Source organism: Protopterus annectens, chromosome 7.part0, assembly GCF_019279795.1.
Source record: "Protopterus annectens isolate FY-2018-M chromosome 7.part0, PAN1.0, whole genome shotgun sequence".
Taxonomy (NCBI): Eukaryota; Metazoa; Chordata; order Ceratodontiformes; family Protopteridae; genus Protopterus; species Protopterus annectens.
This window is the reverse complement of record NC_056739.1, coordinates 1744371160-1744379076: the sequence shown is the minus strand read 5'-3', so window position 1 is coordinate 1744379076 and position 7917 is coordinate 1744371160. Positions and strand designations below refer to the sequence as shown.

At 43.0% G+C, this 7917-nt stretch overlaps 1 pseudogene; it reads right to left on the bottom strand.

The window, feature by feature from the left end:
- Positions 1-576: 576 nt before the first annotated feature.
- Positions 577-4205, bottom strand: LOC122807378 (annotated as a pseudogene).
- Between the last annotated feature and the right edge of the window lie 3712 nt (positions 4206-7917).

The window sequence follows — 7917 nt, the reverse complement described above, 5'->3', positions numbered from 1 at the left end:
AACACACATTGCTTTGAGTCCTCTGGCTTGCAGCCCCTTGCCTCCAGCATGCTGCTGTTTGCTGAGTGATGTCCCCCCAATGCCAGGTGAAGAATGGGAGGCCAACCTGAGTTCCCTGGCTAGCCCTAGGTCTGAGAAGATATGACGGCTATACCACCTCTCTGCCAGGGGCCTGGGGAATGGAATCCTGGATCTGCCTTCCTGGAATGGCCCTCAGCCCACTCCTGAGAGTCGAGGCTACATCACTGGTCGAGGGGCCACCCCTCCAGGGACAACCCTTAAGCCTGGATCCTCGATCCTCTGTCTCATCCCAGACCAGACATGTTCCAGCTAGCTGGACTGAGGTACTGGTGAGGAAATAGGAGGGGGCAACCTGGTGTCCTCCACCTGCTCAGGAGGTCTTCCTGTTGAGGAGCACCTGGACCATGATCCCTTCCTCCCAGATCAGACTCTCCACCACTGTTGAGCAAAGTTCCAGCAGTGATCTGGACTGGCAGGAGGAGGGGCACAGGGTGGGATGACCAAGGACAGGTCCCCCCTCCCCACAAGGGCACAGATCCCATCCCTCTGCCTGCGACAAAAGCTTGGCTCAAGGGCTGACTTTCAATAGATTGCAGATTTTTGCTGCTCTGCTACATACAAAACCCTGAGCCAGAATCAAGTCATCTATGAATGATTTAGCACCTGGTTCCCCATTAACATGTGGTGCACTGCTGGAGAAAGATGACCCCCTTCCATACGTACTCTGACCCAGTGACAAGTGGTGCTCCTCACTGACCTTGCAGGCAGCTATCCTTGGCCAACTGGAGATCTGCAGTGCTGCGGTTTCTTTATGTTTAGGCAGGATTCTGACTTAAAGGAGTTCAGTCATAATACCACAAATGGTAGCTTTGTGCCATTGGCTCCTCAGTCAAGCACATACAGCAAATATCTGAACCTACTGTTCTTCTCGTACTGAACAGGATTACTACTGCAACAACACATCATCAGTAGGGTAAAACTAACCTGTCTCATGACAGTCTAATCCCTGCTCATGTTCCCTACAATCCAATGCATGGTGAATTCTGTTTCACAATGATAGGAAGGGGTGACATCAAAGGATCAAAAACAATGTCACTATGAAGACTTGGCTGCCACAAGCCAGTTATCATTGTGGTAATATTTCTGACACCTCCAGCTTAAAAGTCAAAAAGCCAGAAGGATCATGAGACCCCACTTTCATGGTCTGTATTCATACTAAAAATCAAGATCAAGCAAGCTTTTGCCCTTCTGCTCCTTGGGAGATTTCTGTCCTCCCTAAGCTTGCCTTAGGACACCTGCATTACTCTTTGACAGATGTACCACCCCAGTCAAACTCCCCACCTGACATTGTCCCTGGAGCTGGTCATGCCCAAATGCCTGGGTGCTTGGAGCCAGAAGTGACAGCCCTGGTCAGACTCGCCCCACCCCCCCTCACTGAGTAAGTGAAGAAACAATAAGAGTTGTGGTATTTCACTGGCGGTCGAGGCCTCCTGCTTATTCTACACTTTTTATATCTCTTCACAGTGCCAGACTAGAGTTAAGCTCAACAGGGTTTTTTTCCCCACTGATTCTGCCAAGCTTGTTCTCTTGGCTGTGATTTCACTAAATAGTAGGTAGGGACAGTGGGAATCAAATTCATCTATTCACGAATATCACTAATTGCATGACAAGGCATTTGGCTACCTTAAGAGAGTCATAGTTTTTCTCACCGTTTACTTGTGCTTCATTGAATTTCTTCACTTTGACATTCAGAGCACTGGGCAGAAATCATTTTGTGTCAACACCCATCTTGGGACTTTGTGATGCTTTCTGGTCTGCACCTATTCTAAGTCAGCTGCTAGCTGCCGGATGATCCGGGACGCCAGTCAGGACTGTCATCTGCCACAGCCGAGATAATCCACAGGAAGGGCCCAGTGCATGTCCAGAATCACAGCTGCAGTATTCTCACCCCCCCCAAGAGGGGGGGCATGGTGGGGGGTGACACCACATCCAGCAGTGGCACATGCCAAGCCCCGCTCCATGCTGAGCCTGATTGACCCAGCACTTAGAGCCAATCCTTATCCTGAAGTTATGGAGCTGGCCGATTTCCCTTCCTACATTGTTCTAACATGCCAGAAGCTGTTCACTTTGGAGACCAGCTGTGGATATGGGTACTGCCCAGTGCAAGACTTACACCCTCTCCCCCAGATTTTTAAGGGCTGTTGAGAGCTCACCTGATGCAGCTGGAACCGTGACACTTTTCTAGGTGCAGACTTCTCTCTCAGTGTTAACCCATTCTAGGGTGCCCTGCCCTTTACAAAAAAAGGGAAACTCTCTCAAGGGCTCCCACTGGCTTCTTTGGGATCATTTGCATCACAGCACTGGATGCCATGGGGTGCCCATCTCTGCATCTTTGGATTCATGGATCTGAATCAGACTTCCTTTCAATCAGTTGAGAGCAACACAGGCCATCACTCATTGATTTGGAGCAGTGCTTATCTATCTCTCAGGACTGACTGACCCATGTTCAAGTGCTGTTCACATGGAACCCTTCTCCACTTCGGCCTTCAAAGCTCTTGTTTGAATATATGCTACAACCACCAAGATCTGCACCAAAGGCGGCTCCACCTGGGCCCTTGCCTTGGGTTTCAGTGACACTGTGGTGGCCCTCCTACTTGTTGCAGCATAGCCCCCTCATCTCTCAGCACCAGCAACAGCTGGGTATGGGCCCAATGATCCAGTGCCATCCATTTTCAGGGCTAGTTGATTCAGCAGATGAGTTTTTACACAGTCCTTAGCCAATTCCATCTTGCTGTCTATAGCAACCAACACCTTTTCTGTGGTCTAATGAGTGTTGGCATTGGGAGCCTTAACCCAGCATTTGGTTCATCCCACAGCACTAGTTCTGCTTACCCACTAAGCATTCGCATTCCACACCCAACCCCAAGCCAGTGAGTCGGGCTTCTTACACATTTAAAGTTTGAGAATAGGTTGAGATCATTTTGGCCCCAAGTCTTCTAATCATTTACTTTAGTAAATAAAACTGCATCTGCTGAGTGCCAGCTATCCTAAGGGAAACTTCAGAGGCAGCCAGCTACTAGACAGTTGGATTAGTCTTTCACCCCAATACTCAGGTCGGATGACCGATTTGCACATCAGTGCTGCTATGAACCTCCATCAGAGTTTCCTCTGGCTTCACCCTGCCCAGGCATCTTTTGGGTCCCATGAGGTATGCTCATGCTTTACCTCCTGGATGTGACAGGTGAGATGGGCTGGCAAGGGCTGGGGGGGATCCCGCCTCAGTTGGCACACACTGGCCCTCACTTTCTTTGCGCCATGGGGTCTCCTGACAGCCTTGAACTCACGCATGTGTTAGACTCCTTGGTCCATGTTTCAAGACAGGATGGGTGGGTTACCTACATCAGTGTGGACCCCAGGCACCCAAGATGAGCCCTTTGGCACAGTGGTGGGATGCAGTTGGGCATCACTAATGACAGTCTAGACCAGTCAAACGTTCAGCCGGGGTCCCTCTGCCCCCACCACAAAGGTGGGGGTGGGTGCAGTAGTAGTCTCCTATGACCCCAGGGCACTGCTAGAGCTGATGCTGTAGGCTGTAACACTTCCCTCCAGGGAATGGAGCCACCTTCCACTCAGCCTTCACAGCCAATTCAGAGCCGGACATGGGTGCATCACACCGGAGGAAGTGCGCCTGATGGTGGCTGGCACACCCGGGGCTGGTCCCCCCCATGGAGGGGGATTTGCCTTCTTCCAAATTCTCGGGCGGACTGCACAAACCCCACCTGTTTACCTCTGAACACTTTCACACCCTCTTGAACTATCATTTAAAGTTCTTTTCAACTTTTCCTTACAGTACTTGTCCACTATTGGTCTCATGATGATGTTTAGCCTTAGATGGCATTTACCACCAGCTTTGGGCTGCATTTGCAACTCTGGGAAGACCTGATCCTGGCATGCCAGGGGCCACTACTGGCCCCACACCATCTGCAGGATAAGCCTCAATTACAAGGACTTTGGCTCCCTGAGTAGTGCCTGTGAGATGGACTTCTGTATGCCACATTACCCTGTGCCTGTCACCTGGGAAATGAGCACCTGGGATTTGGCAATGGGCTCTTCCCTCTTTACTCACTGTTACTGAGGAAATCCTGGTTAGTTCAAACTGAAAAAGAATTTCCAAGACAAGGAAAAGGCTCCTCAGCTGCAGAAAATGTCCATAAAATACTAGTAACAAAAGCACTAGTGGAGGAAGGCAAACTAGTCCTTGCTGGTATAAAAACTTTTATTACCACAACGGCTGGAACAAAACGAATACAGTACACTCCAAAGCACAAACGCTATGTCTCCACACCTGCGTTTTCGTTTCAAACACTTCTTCAGATGCACAACAATCCAATAAATTTTGACATGCCTTATATATACCTCAGATTAACTCAATTAATTAATAACAATACCAATTTGTAATTAATTATCTAATGAACAAATACAAATCCTATTTACATCAGACTAAAAAGATTTTTGTTTAAAAACTCATAATTAAAAACTGTAACCACACTTCACTTTACTAAAAACAAACCAAGCATTAAATATTTAAGGAACCTTATACAACATTTTATCTATATAAATATCATACTCAACATATTTATAAGAATTAAATAAATTAAAAATCTGCCTATGGATATTACATTTAGTTATTGCACATACTCCCTCTAGTGTACAAAAAGAAATGTTACACACATATAAGGAGAATTCTTTTATTTATAAGTTAACTGGATACTACCTTCCTAACTTGATCAAAAAGCTCTACATATTACTTAATGGATAAAAATTGTTAAACTAGAATAAATTCATTTTCCTACCCTTCAAGGGAAAAAGAATAATATTGTAGGGCTCAAAAACCAGTAATATAAAATAATAAAATAAAATAAAATAAAATAAAATAGACCCAACTTTTTTTAAAACAAAATGCATTTCATAATTAAAGTAGAAACAACCTTGAAGTTTGAAATACAAAGTGTCACTCACAATTTGGCAGCCCTCAATTTCAACACTGGTAGTAAGGATACTATATTATTAAGACCTGGTTTATTATACGATTCCAACTGTAACTGCCACAACAGTTCTTTATATTCGATCGTATCTTCCCATGGTCCCCCTCGAATATCCTTCTTAACTACTTCCAAGACAAAAAAATGGAATACTGCTTCTGAGCATATTGTTTTATGATTAGCCAAAGCATTATTGGGGCATCCATTTTTAATATCATAATTATGCTCATAAATCCGATTTTTAAGTTTCCGTTCGGATTTCCCCACATAAAAAGCTTGGCATTTTTTACACACGCTCAGATACACAATTCCACTTGTATGACAGTTCGCATATTCAGTACTCCTTACTAGAATATCCCTACTCTGTATGTGAACTGAATCTCGGGCATATATATATGGGCATTGGGGGCAACTGCCACATTTGAAGGTACCAATTCTACCCATCTTCTGTAGATGACCCCTGCCCTTTGTTTCAAAAAAGTTTTTGAGACTCTTTCCCTTTCTAAAGGTACATTTCAAGGGTTGTTCAAAGAGCCTATTCAAATCCGAGAACTCACCAAACTTTTGCCATTCTGTCTTTATTAAATTAAAAATAAATTTTGCTTCCCCATTATAATCCAGAACCAGATTATTCGAACCATCAAAACCATCAACCTCAATCCCAGGGTTCACTGCTTCATCAATTCCTAATATTGGGTGAAATTTATTAGCCCTCCCAATCACCACTTCTTTTTCTACTTCAGAAATTAATACGTCAGGGTAACCCCTCTCTAAGAACATACCATATAATTTCTCACATTCTTCAAGGAAATCTTCATTCCTGGAGCACATTCGACTAGCCCTCATATACTGCCCCTTAATAATACCTTTTTTATGGTGGTGTGGATGTGCACTAAAATAGGACAGATATGAATTCGAATAGTTATCTTTCCTAAAAACTTTTGAGAAGAACTTCCCTTCCTTCTTCCCTACAAAGATATCTAGATACTGTAAACAATCCTTGTTTATATTGAAGGTGAAGTTAAGGAAGCTAGTAGTGCCAGATAAATACTCAAAAAAAACCCCAAATTCCTTCTCAGTACCAATCCATAACAGGCAAATATCGTCTAGGTACCGCTTATACAGTTTCCAGCACTTTTTAAACCTGGAATTCAGTATAAACTTTTGTTCCCATATATCCAAAATAATATTGGCATAGGTGGGCGCACACCGTGCACCCATCGCAACCCCCTGTACTTGCCTGAAGAATTCTCCCTCATAATGTATAAAATTATTTGTCAAAACAACATCCATCAAAGTCAAGATCAAACGAAAATCATTATGGGAAAACTTCCCATTTCCAATCAATGCTTCTTCGAATAATTCCATACCTTCTTTGTGCGGGATAGACGAGAACAGGTCTATTATATCAAGTGTGATAAACATTACATTTTCATCAAAGAAATCCTGTTTTAAATTCCTTAATAAATCCCAGGAGTCTTTGACTATACCTGGCCCTTCTTTTAAAACTTCTTTCAGCTTGACATCCAACCACTTAGCAATAGGGGCTGTGACTGAGCCCTCTGATGCTACAATAGGTCTCATAGGTGGGTTATTGATATTTTTATGAACCTTCGGCACCCCAAAAATTACTGGTACTTTGGGTTTATCCACTGTCAGGTACCTGAAGGTATTAATATCAATCGAACCCTCCAAAAGCAGGTCATTTAGTACTATCCCCACCTTTTGATTACCTAAATTGATCTCATTCACAGACGACCTCTCGTATCTATCCACATTCAGTAATAATTCCATCATTTTGGAATCATACACTATCTGGTCCATCATGACAGTACCTCCTCCCTTATCCGGTTTGGATATCCGAATATTCTTATCCCCTGCTAATTTTTGCAGTAACCTATTTTCCTCCACTGTTAGGTTCGGGGCAACTCTACTATTGGACAATTCATTCCTAATTCTTTTCTCCACTAAATTCTCAAAGTTTTTGAGTTGCTGGTTAATGGGAGGGTTGAAAATACTTCTTTTCCTTAGATTTTGAATACCTGTACCTATACCATTTCCATTCTGTTTCTGAAACAAAAGTTCAAAATTTTTCTTCCGAATAAATAATTTCAAATCAATAAGGACCTTACTAACATCTGCTTTTTTATTCGGTACAAATTTAAGTCCCTTGGTAAACAATTGGAAATAGACTTCATTAACTTCGAGGGCACTATAGTTATATATCGTGTAGCCATTCCTTTTATTAATTATTCCTTCCTTCACACCCATATCTATACTGGGCTCATATCCATGCTCACAATCTAAACCTCCTACCACTTCCGGTTGTTCTTGTTGTAATTCCTGTAGTGGGTACGTTGGTAGAACCCCCCCTCCCCCTCCTGGAAGTTTTTTTGATAATTCCTTTGATTATAATTCCTAATACGTTCAGATCTTCTCAACTCAGGGAACTCCTGTTCATCCCTTAAATCAATATTGTCCTGACCTTGTTCTGCCCCTTCAAAAACTACTTCTTGATTATGTTGAAAGTTAGAATTTTTATTTTTATTATTCATGTAAGTACCTCTTGGATTTGGGTAATTAGTTTTTTGTTTGTATTCTTCCTTGTCCCTTCCAAGTTTTTTACACTTCCTTTCAAAAACATTGGATAAACTTCTCTCTATATTGTTTAACATATTCTGGTAGTTTTTACGATTTTCCTCCATTGAAAACAATAAATCATTGACTATCACTTTATTAAGTTCTTCTAATTCTAAATTCAGGCCCTCCATCTCCCTAGAATTCTCCTTAACAATCGCTCTTAATATGTCCAGGCCACAATTATTAAAAATGTTCAACAGTTCATGATGGAAAT